The following is a 12,535-nucleotide window of genomic DNA, read 5'->3' as shown; positions in this document are numbered from 1 at the left end:
TATTGTGGTGTGACACATGAATCAATAGCACATGATTGTGCCTATATTTGGTTGTACAATTGCAATTGATGGGTAGACTAGCTGTCAAAAGAAGCCCTTGATTAATATTATATACATATGTCCTAAAGGTTTTGTGTTTCTAGAGGCTTTACACACCTCGTTGAAGGAGAAGACCTCTTCGTACATTCAAAAAATCTATGAACAGTCAATTGAAAGGGTGTGTGGGCCGAAAAATGTGACAGCAATAGTCATAGACAATGTATCAAATTACAGGATTCCATATCAATAAAGCATTCTGAGATAACATGGGTGTCATGTGCTCCTCATACTATAAACTTGTTGTTAAAGAATATTAGAAAAATTCCATTCATTCAACCCAATTTATTAGATGCAAACCATGTGGTGAAGTTTATTAGAGAGCACCAATTTTCACATGCTTTGTTTCGTTCAAAGTCACCTAATAAGGGGTTGCAAATATTTTGTGCCATTAGATTTGCTACAAAATATTATGTATTGCAAAGGTTGTTATTAGTTTTTCTAGCATTGAATGAGATAGTGGTAGATAGTAGGTGGGATCTTTGGATAGCCAAGAACTCAAAACGTGATGTTGCTGTAACTAGGTGCCAAAATTTAATACACTCTCTAACATTTTGGTGCGATGTTGATAAAATTATCAACATTACTAAGCCTCCTGTAGAATTTCTTAGGATTGTGGACAGTGACATTGGTAAAGTATATAGGTTAATGTCTAAAGCTATACGGCATATAAAAGAATTCAACCAATTCACTATTAGGGAGAAGGCACAAATGGCAAACTAGGCTAATAAAAAAAATGACTTCAATTGCATACACCTTTGCATGGGGCTACTTTTGCCTTGGAGCCTTGCTTTCAAACCCATTCTCAGCAGCGAACAATGAAGTGGTCGTAATTTTAAAACAGTATGTGGTGGTCAACTATTGCCAGGTGATGATGGGAAAGAAGCCTTCCACCAACGTGTGAAGTTCTCTAATAGAATTGGTAGCTTTAGGGATCCATGGCACGTGGATGCAATAAAGAAGTTGAGTGCTCAAATGTGGTGGAAAGAGTATGGCAGTGAAACATTCGAGCTGTAGTATGTAGCCACATGTATGCGTTCAGTGCAGCCTCGCTAGGAAGTTGTGAAAGAAATTGGGCTACATTCAATTTCATTCACACCAGCCCACGAAATCAATTGAAGGCATCACATGCAGCCGACGAAATCAATTAAAGGCATCACATGCAGCCAACAAAATCAATTGAAGGCATCACATGCAGCCGACTCAGTATACGTATTTTACAATATAATAATGTTACATACATGCCTCTGAATATAGCTACTCGTGCTGTACAATCTTGTATGCCATTGTCTTTTGACTTACTAATGCAATTGCAGAAGAGAGATTTAGTGAAGATGAGGAGATGAATGGGAAGTACGATTAGATGCCTCAAATATGGATGAAGTTGATGATATAGTGCTAGTGCTAGTGGAAGAATAATGTACTTGTACTCATCAACATGTGTTTTCACTCACTAAAAATCATATGCAACTTGAAATAATCACTTACTAACATGTAATGCAACTTGAAATACTTACGAAATAACATGTAATCTAACATCAAATTTTTACGAGTATATATTTTCAAAAACAGAGATTGCTATTATAGATTTAAATCATCTTTTACAACTAAATGTTTTTGAGTCTACAAAAAATATCTAAAAAAGAGTTTATGTCACTAAGATAAGTCTTGTGCATCCTCCTGGGTGATGCCTCCATCTAAGTCACCACCATGAGCACCTTGTAAGTGGCCACCACTAGCACTAGCACCAACACTAACACTTGCTAGGCTTCCAAGTACATTATCAATGTTGAATAGCTCAGCTAACACATTACTTGGACTTTGAAAAGAAATGAATCAGAAGCATGTGTTAAGATCCGCTGATCCCAGGTACCAGCCTTGCCGAGTCCAAGTTTTTCTATATGCTCCATGGCCTCTACTACTTGGTAGCATTCCTAAGTGTGATAGGTGAGCTTGTGCTCCACCATCTTCTATGACTGGATCCTACTGTGGATCATGTGTCCTTTGACTTCTCGAAGTAGTTCCACTCCTATTAGGGAGAAGTTGGGGCTACCACTTGGTACTCCAAGTGTTTGTGGACTTTTGTGCCCTTGATCTTCTTCGTGTAAGCAGCACTATGTTAGATGAGGTCTTTGATGCACTACTATAGAGCTGCCATGATGTCAATGGGGGGAGAGGAATGGGTAGAGGGTTGTGAGGTTGTTGGAGGATTTTTGTATAAAAAATGGCAAGAGTCTAGCTAGTTGGAGAGTGAATAATGGAAAATGAGAAGAGGGTCCCAACTTATATTGATTTAGTCTGGGAAATGAGAGGAGGGCCCCAACTTTATAGGTTTATCTTGCATGAGGGAAAATTTGGACTCAAATTGGGCCCTTTAAGGATTTCTACACATTGAAATTTTTGCGAATCAATGCCAAGTGAGCAAAGTTTGGACATCTAGAATCTACTTGAGACCTTTCCAATGATATATAGCATGATGAGCAATTTTACATATTCAAGAAGTCCCCAAATTTGTAACATGCCATGTCATCACCAGATTTGGGGACTTCTTGAATATGCAAAATTTTCCATCATGCTATATATCATTGGAAAGGTCTCGAAGAGTAGATTCCAAATGTCTAAACTCCTCTCACTTCTAAGTTGATTTGCAAAAATTTCACCATGCACCCATTTTTGCAGCGAGAGAATGTGTAGAAATCCTTAAAGGGCCAATTTGAGTCCAAAAGGGAAATGAGAGGAGGGCCCCAACTTTAAAGGTTTATCTTAGGAACATACGTATGCAAGTTGGTATGTATGTTTGTAGATTATTCTTGAAAATGTGTATATATAGAGCAGTGTATGTGCAATCCTAACACTGAATGTACATGCAAATCAGGGAACACATATGCACAAATGAAACATGGAAACATATGTGTATATGTTAGAATATGTAGCATGCACAGATGAAATGTGGAAATGCACATGCGTAGAAGTGATCATGCATGCACATATGAAATGTGGAAATGTACATGCATGCACAGATTAGAATGTGTGTGCATAGATGAAATGTGGAAATGTATGTACATATATTAGAATGTGCGTGCATAGAAGTGAACATGCATGTGTAGATTGGAATATGCATAAATAGATAAAACGTATGTGCATAGAAGTGGATGTGCATGCATGGATTGGAACGTGCATACACATCTTAAAGATGCAAAGTTTTTAGAGATTTTGCATACAAGAAGGCCCTTATTGAACATACAGGTGTGGTGTTAGGTTGTGCATGTGTGAGTGCTTTAGTTAGTGGTATTTTGATCATTAGTGATCTTGGCGATAATGGGCCGTACCATGGACTAGGTTTTCACCAACCATGGCCCCCCATCCTAAGATGTAACTAGAAAGCTAATGATTAGAGCACCATTTACATAATATGTGTTTGGCCCATTTAGCTAGGCTTGTGAGAATGATGCCGATGATGCTATTGCTTTGTGATAGGGAGATTAGTGTTTCTTAGCTTGCATAGGCCCTTGAGGTCAATGGAGAAGGTATATCTTATTCATGGTGTGTTTGGTGATGGTCACATGGCTCCATAAACTCTTCAATCTTTCATTTACCCTTTGCTAAGGTTGTTTATGGGGTTCTAGTAGCCTTGAAAGCTTTGGGTTTCCATTGCCATTTTTCCTTGGCACGGTGGCTGAAGAAGTTGGGGGTAATGATGGTGTGATTATCCTTGGGCCACTAGAAGAGTGTTAGAGGTGCCCGACCATCTTTTGGTAGCATTCCTCTATCGAGGTTACCTTCTTTGATAGGTTTGTTTTGACTACCCTACTTTAAGTAGCCCCACCAGAGGTATGTGTGACTTGGATAGTATCCTTGGTGGGATTTTAACAACTCACTTCTCACAAACAAGGTTTTTGGTTTAGAGATGGGTTTTGTTGTCTTACAATACAATCCTTTTGGTGGCATGGTGGGCTGACTGGCATACGTTAGACCTTTATCTTGGGTATCTAGAGTTTCTTTTTCCCTTTGGAGTGACCTTGTGTGCTCAGACTATTTCTTTTGGTACCCACCATTTATCACCCAATTATGGAAACATTGGTGCGGTTGGGGACTAGTGGGCTTGGGCACACATGAGGTTGTGATTCTACAATGTTAGAAAGGTTAGTAGACTAGACATTAGTTAGTTTAGTTCTTGGAGAGGCTATAGATGATGATGGTTGATCTCGTGTGGACAAGGCTTTTGATGGAACTTGGTTACTTACCCTGTGGGTGTCAAGTGAAGGACAGGCCTCTTTTTGAGTGGCATGGTCGGAGTATGGGGGGTTCCCTCTAGGGACTTAATGGGTTAATGGTCGGAGTATGGGGGGTTCCCTCTAGGGACTTAATGGGATAATGGTTATTAGGTGTTGAGATTTTGCAAGACATGGGATCCTCATCAAAATAGTTACATGTCTCGAGGCTAGTTTTGCAAGGTAGCAGTTCATGAGTCCCAGTCTATTTGGCATCTATTGTGCCCCATCCATCCTCATCCAAGAAGAACTTCTTCACACATGATACCTGCAAAAGCATGACATAGAAATTACCTTCCTATAAGGGTTATTCCCAATGTGAAAAATGGCAGTGGATTGACCCATGTATGTGGTTTTTAACATGTTTACTCTTTCCACTTGTGCTTTTGTGGGAATCAACAACATCAGGTTATGGTGGCTAACACCCATGTTGAGATAAGCATGCTAGATTTTGTTTTAGACTAGTTTCTATGGTCATGCCTAGCCAAAGTTTGGTAAGCTTCACTTCCCAAACTTTCTCTTTTAAGTCGACTTGGGCCATGTTAATGGAGATGTGACGGTTGTGCAATTTGTCTTGCCTAGCCTTAGCTTCATGCTGTGCCTTGTTTCATTATAGCCTCCTTTATTTTTTACTATTTATTTTGGTGAATGGCTTTCAAAGTATTCGTAAAGTTAATGGGCCATAGTAGTGTCTAAGTTTGCTACCATTGAAGAATCCTTTCATCTTCACACATTCAAGTGTTTTGATGCATGCATATCTTTGAGGGGTGAGTTTGCACACTAGTAGGAATGGCCCATTTCCTTATACTTTAGTTTGCACTTTTGGTTCTTTGTGATGAACATGAGAACCTAACTTTGATTTCTTTGTCTTTGAGCTTCTCATTAAACCATTCCTGTTAAACCACACTGGTTAACATTATTTTCAAGCATGGTTACTCTTTATTTACCTCATTTTTATGTAACCGTTGAGCTTACAACTTGTGTGATGCTAGCCATGAGGATAATCTTAGGTGTATATAGAGCTAGAACAATCAGTTTTGGGACCCCAAGCGTAGAATGGGCAGCCGGCCATTGTAAAAAGAGAGCTCATGTATATAAGTGACTTATGAAATACGAAAAGGGAGAATCCCAATTCAGTTTTCCTCTCTCTCCCTCTCTTCCTCTACTATTGTGGCTATGTGGTAAGCTTATATGCATCTATGCTTGCTTGCTTGATTGTGGTGTGTGCATGTAGGTGAGGTTCTCACTGCTTGCGTCTTCTTCTAGTTCTCCTTACTCTCTCTCTCTCTCTTCCACTCTTACACACATGAAGGAAATGAGTAGGAGAGTTGAGCTCTCCATAGCTCCTTCTCTCTTTGATCCTAACCTAGCTTGTGGAAACCTCCACTTGCATGACACAAGTGGTGGTGGAGTGAGCCCCTAGTGGCTTCACATTGAGGAGATAACCCTCATTAGGGTTAGCTAATTTCTAGTTTACCAAACTAACCCTTGCATAGTCTTCTTTGTCCTCTCTACAAGTGGTGGTGGAGTAAGCTCCTAGTGGCTTCACATTGAGGAGATAACCGTCATTAGGGTTAGCTATTTTCTAGTTTACCAAACTAACCCTTGCATAGTCTTCTTTCTCCTCTCTTCTTTCTCTTGTGCAAGGAAGCATGTTTATTTTGGTGAAAATCTTTGGTGCTACTACCGGGAATGCATTTAGCTTAGGGTCCTCCATATTCTATCACTTTATAGAGTCTTGATTTGCTTGGTTACAATGCAAATCCACCGGTAGTTGTATGTTATGATATGCATGTTTGTTCTGTACTAATGGAGTTCAATGGAGCATAAGGATCTTGGGAAGCTACATTAAAAGCGGGAGTTGCAAGTAAGTGTCCTAATCTTACTCTCGAGTCCATTATTTTTTTGTTTTCTTTCAAGCTAGCTAAAAAATTTCATAAAAGTAGCTTAATCACATAATTAATCTTGGGTCATTAGGTTTAATTAGGAATTCTAGGCATCATTGGATAGCTTGGGGTTATCCTAAGCTAAAAGAAAAACATAAAAAATCATCAAGGAAGGGCTGAAATCATAGAGAATCTAGAGGAAAAATTGGGCGCATTCAGTTTCGGCCAGTTTTTCTGAGAAGTAAAGAACCTTTCACTTCTCAGATGTACGGCCGTACGTTTCTTAGCCACGACTATTTGCTTCTCCTGGAAAGATCCTCCTAAATCTACCTCATCAATGAGAGAAGTGAGCATTAAAAAAGAATAAAGTGCATTAAAGGGAGCATAAAGAGCATTGAAAAGGGGTATAAAGAGGGTACAATTGTATTTTCAGGGGAATATTAGAGGGCAGGTGTTCAGAAGACATGTCATTCCAGTGTATTCAAGACACTTTGCCAGTACCTATAAGCATATGCCCATACCTGACATATGACCATACCTTAGCAAGGGAACATCCGTTCCCTTACAAGTGAATGGCTTTAGCTTCTCTAAGCCACACCCATACCTCTGGAAGTGTACGCCCGCTCTCTGCCATATCCATGGTCATACACTTCTAGAGCTAGTGAGAACTCCCATTCCTATCATCACAGGTAAATGGTTGTACCTTCACCAGCATATGCCCGTTCCCTTCTAGATCCACACGACCATAGCAACTTTAATGTATGCCCATACCTTACACTAAGCCACACCCGTTCCTTCACAGACATACGACCATACCTAAGCAAAAAAAAAACATCCCCTATCCCAAGTGTGATCCTGCACTATCATTCCCGATATTCATGCACCTACGTTCAAAGGAAATTGGAGTGAAACAATCCTCTATTTAATGATGATGAACCATCCTATGCACAATCACTTGTGAGATCAGACCCTTCGGTCAATAGAGTGTGGGGTCAAACGATGTTAGTCCTTAACAACACCAGTGAGAGTGAAGAACATCCTAGCACGGGATGCACTACCCTTGACCTAGAGGTTGGAGGATTGGCTGCCCAGTGCATGGATAGACCATCAATCCTCAAACACGATCTTGAATCTCCTGCACATTCACAAAGAAGTCTTGCCTCGAGACTAAGGAACTTTATCTTGGGAAATGCGCAAAGATCCTCACCCTAGGGACACATGCATGGAACGCCAGCCAAAGAGAGTGGCCACACCACCGCTAGACCCTAGACTAGAGGTGGGGCAGATCCCCAATAACCTAATCCAGACTAATCCAACAGTCTAGGGAACTATACCGACTGTTGTGTAAATGGAAGAATCATACCAAGACCATAGAACATCACCAAACCTAGGTTAGGAGCCAGCTCACCACTAAGGTCCAGAGACCTTGCAATCAAAAGGAAAGAGCCTACCTAGAACATTCTAACTAGCACATGGCACAAATGTATAATAGCTATCCACCTTGAGAAATGTATCTCGGATACCACGTCGATCCCTACAAAGCACATATTGGTCTACCACCACTGAGGCAAGGACCATAGATGGGATACTATCCTCCTAACCTAGCTCTACCCCAACCTGCACTAGCACCAGCCATGGTAGAGGACTGATACCAAAAAGGTTGAGGATAGCTATGAAATAGGGAGGGGAGTAGCTTCAGGATCGCACCACTGACACCTACTTAGCTAGTGCAAGGGCCAACACAAGAGAGGAATAAACCTGCCCACATTTCTAAACTGATTACTAAGTTTGACAGGATTGGAGACCGCATACTCCATCTGGAAATGTTCAACTAGATTTATAAGGCATTTGGCCATGTAGATGTTCAAGTTAAGGTGAGTGCCTTTGGCCTCACCTCTTGGATGGAAAAGCAAGACAATGGTTTCAGTGAAGGTGGAAGACAAGGCTACATTTGACACCTTGAAAGAGGCTTTCAAAGTAGGATATTTGAGACAAGGAACTCAACGGAGTCCGATTGAACAGTTACACAATGTAAAACAAGGAGGTGGTGAATCAATCCGGGACTATATCAACCAGGTGAGATATCTCCATTCTTGTTGTTAACGATAGAGAAAAGTTCTCTGACGAAATATTGCTCTGGCGATTCCTAGTAAGCCTTGAAGATGTAGTCCTACATAACTCCCTGTACACTCTAATCCACACTTCCTTTGAGCAATGCTGCAAGAGTGCCATGGATTTTGAGGATAATTTCAAGGGAACTCATTCTTGAGAATTGCACGAGGGTACTTGTTAACCCCTATACTTATCCCTCTCTCTTATCGCTCACCTCACATTTAGCTTCTTGTATTCATCCAAGGGCACTTTTTCCCATGAGGTTTTTTTCCCTTGGATAGACCACATTGCACTCATTTGTGTGCAAACATTGCACACAATTTTTATTACTTTGTGAACATATTTTGGATGGTTTGAGGGGTGATGGGTATGCCCACACCCTATTGGTTGTTGTAACATGTGGGATCACTCTATGCTTGCCATGTGGCAAGGAGATGAGCCTCTATGCTTGCCATGTGGGATCACTCTATGCTTGCCATGTGGCAAGGAGATGAGCCTCATTTTCCTAAAGAAGCATAGGGTGAGAGACAAGGTATTCCCTCTAGCCCAAGTTGGAATCCACCACATTGGTGTCATTTTGGGAAATCTCTCTAGCTCTTGCTTTCTAGGTGAGGTCTTTCACTAGAAGCTCTTACATGTGACATATGCTTGTATGCTTGTGTGGTTGACATTCTTGATGGATTTGGCTACTGTTGCTTGCTAGGTTGAGTCTTACATTAGAGCTATGGTATGTGTGAGATGCTTTATGCTCATGTGATTAATGTCTTTAGTTTGCATGTGATAAGAGAGATGGGGGTGTGTTTCCTTATGCATGGAGAGGTAACCTATCTATGTGCGAGTTGAGATGTACCTTTTGAATATTACAACAAATTGGGTGAGAGCATTAGAGTTTGTCCTTGTTTTGTTCATAGAATCCTTACATGAGTTATTTCTATTTATCCCATTTATGTTATTTCATTCTTCTCTTGTTACCTTATCCCTTTTCAAGTTCATTCTTGTTACTTTACCCCCTCTCTTCCGTTCACACTTCTTGTCATCTTCATTTAGTTACCCTTACCCCCTCTCTCCTCTCCTTGTACTTTCCCCCGTCAAGCGTTGGAGTGGCACCAGAGCAGTTGGGTGGTTGCCTTCTATGCATCTTCTATCGATGCGTGGACCCCGGGAGAGCTAGTTGGCTAGGCCTTAACATTGGTTCTGTTGTTGCCAGGGTCGTGCGCAACAAGGAGGCAACACACTTGGGTGGTTGCCTTCTATGCATCTTTCATTGATGTGTGGACCCCCGGAGAGCTAGTTGGCTAGGCCTTAACATTGGTTCCGTTGTTGCCCCGCTGGGATCGTTTTTTGCAAGGAGACAACACACTTAAAAGATAGGACCAACAATTATAACAATGCTTGTCAAGGAGCAAAGATGAGATCACTTGGGAGCCAAGACATATACAACAAACTAGTGCATCTACAAATTTGGTACCTTAGTTGCAGTGAAGTTATTCTCCTCTTTGAATCTTTCTTGTAGCTCTAGCTAACGAAGGGTGGAGCCTATTCTTGCCGTTGATGCATTTTGCCTTTTTGCCTATGAGCACTTTGTTGGGTTGCCTAGTGCTTTGCTTCTTGATGCAGCTGGCTAGACTTGTTTGAGGTGATTGCCTTGTATCAACTATGACTGTGCCCATCTCCTCTTTTATTTGCCAATTTTCTACCATGATCATGTGCAAACCCACACGGCTTCTTCTTCCCACAGCCTACCGTTGGTCGTCGTCTCTATGTTGTTGCCTCCCTTTTGCTGCTATCAGTGGCTTGTTGTTGTCTAAAGGCACGGCCTCTTTTGGTAATATGAACATCAACTATGAGTAGTACTACTTTTCAATATGAACATCAACTATGAACAGTACTACTTTTTTGATTAAAAAAAAAGGCGATCACCTAGCTGATTTTTGAAAAGCAAGTATTAAGAAATGTTCTCTTTAAGAGCAAAATATGTATGTAACATGGTGGGGTGGCCCTGCACAAGGTCGATCCTACCTCAAAAACCTGAGAAACGATCACCCAAAAAGAATGGCCCCATGAAATCTCATATTGTGATACCCTACACCCAAAAAAGCCTAATCATCACGAATAGGGATAATCCAACTCAGGAACCTGCATCCATTTCAAGAGACATTATAGGTCTTTCCTCCTTCCTTTCTTCACAAATCCAAAATCCTATTGGTGCCTTACTCTAAGGAAGCCCAAGTTTATGGAAAGATTTGAAAGATTGGATGGAAGGACGGCTTGGAGCAAGAATGGAAGAACTGGCAGAACTAGGGAGTTTCGAACGATGAGGCTGATGAGGAAGGATCCATAGAGCCAAATAGAATCATCAGCATTCCCATGCTCTGAGTAAACAAGTTAGGGAAGTACTTTGAAGGAGATGAACTTAACGCAAACATTGCCCTTAACTTTTGATGACCTTCAAGTAATAGCGGTGGGGAAGGAGTGAGCATTGTTACGAAACAATACTGGGAGAAATGGGGAGAATCTCCCATGGATGACATAGCTTTACTCTTCGTGAAACTTGTTGATGGAGCCATCGTGAAACCCATAGGTCTTTTGTAGAATTTGAGAATTAAGATTCTCGAAACCAACGTCTGACACACCTTCGTGGTGGTGGTGAACTTTGGCCACCAGTCTGTCTCTTATGATTGCATCCTAGGATGTCTCTTCACATGAGGGAAACCAAAATGATCCATGACTGGGACAAAGATCATATCTACATTCGATAGAAAGACCAAACGTTAAAGGTCAACTTGTGCACTTTGAAGGTCCATCCTATGAGTGGGAGGTCCTTTGCAGGATTTAGTAATGATGGCCAAATCCACACCAGTCTGTCTCTTATAATTGCATCCTAGGATGTCTCTTCACATGAGGGAAACCAAAATGATCCATGACTGGGACACAGATCATATCTACATTCGATAGAAAGACCAAACGTTAAAGGTCAACTTGTGCACTTGGAAGGTCCATCCTATGAGTGGGAGGTCCTTTGCAGGATTCAGTAATGATGGCCAAATCCACAACAGTCCACTTGTGTCAAACATGCTATAAAATGCTAGATGAAGAACGGGTAGTGTGTAATTTGCACCCATCACATAGCCGGAAGACTCTGAAAATTGGATACATATCCTTGCTACCTTTGACATACTTCAAAAACATACAGGTACCAGATTTGCCACGGTAGCTGATGGGCAAGAAATCACATCCATGTACACGCTTAGTGCCGCATGCATACCTGATGCTACAAGAAGCTAGGAACATGTGAGCATCATAGTGGAAAGATCGTTTATGAGGAAACTGCCCTTGCAAAACACATAAACCCAACGGCTTCCCAAGAAAAGAGGCATACGTCTTTCCAATATAATCGGAAGAGCATTGGTTGAGATACATTGAAGTTTTCAACATACATTCCTACTTCTGCCAAGTCTAGCCAAGTCTAGCAAAAGAAGCTTGACGAGTTTCCCATTCTAGTTAACACTACTGTAACCAAAACCACAAAACTCGAAGAAACAATCAATTCCCATGATGAACCCTAAAAGCTTTGCCACTCTACAGGCAAATCATGTAACAAAAAACTGGCTAGAGTTGAAAAAGAAGCCAAAAAGGCTAATGGAGGAAGAAAACACTAAAGCTGAGGAGACTGAACAAGTCCCCCAACACTCTAGGGCCCACAAGGTTGGATATTTTTTTGTACAATATGACAAGGCCGAAAGAACACACATAAACCCAACGGCTTCCCAAGAAAAGAGGCATACGTCTTTCCAATATAATCGGAAGAGCATTGGTTGAGATACATTGAAGTTTTCAACATACATTCCTACTTCTGCCAAGTCTAGCCAAGTCTAGCAAAAGAAGCTTGACGAGTTTCCCATTCTAGTTAACACTACTGTAACCAAAACCACAAAACTCGAAGAAACAATCAATTCCCATGATGAACCCTAAAAGCTTTGCCACTCTACAGGCAAATCATGTAACAAAAAACTGGCTAGAGTTGAAAAAGAAGCCAAAAAGGCTAATGGAGGAAGAAAACACTAAAGCTGAGGAGACTGAACAAGTCCCCCAACACTCTAGGGCCCACAAGGTTGGATATTTTTTTGTACAATATGACAAGGCCGAAAGAACACACATAAACCCAACGGC

Source organism: Cibotium barometz, chromosome 54 (assembly GCF_041138505.1).
Source record: "Cibotium barometz isolate CiBa-2024 chromosome 54, ASM4113850v1, whole genome shotgun sequence".
Taxonomy (NCBI): Eukaryota; Viridiplantae; Streptophyta; class Polypodiopsida; order Cyatheales; family Cibotiaceae; genus Cibotium; species Cibotium barometz.
Note: the sequence above shows the minus strand (reverse complement) of the source record.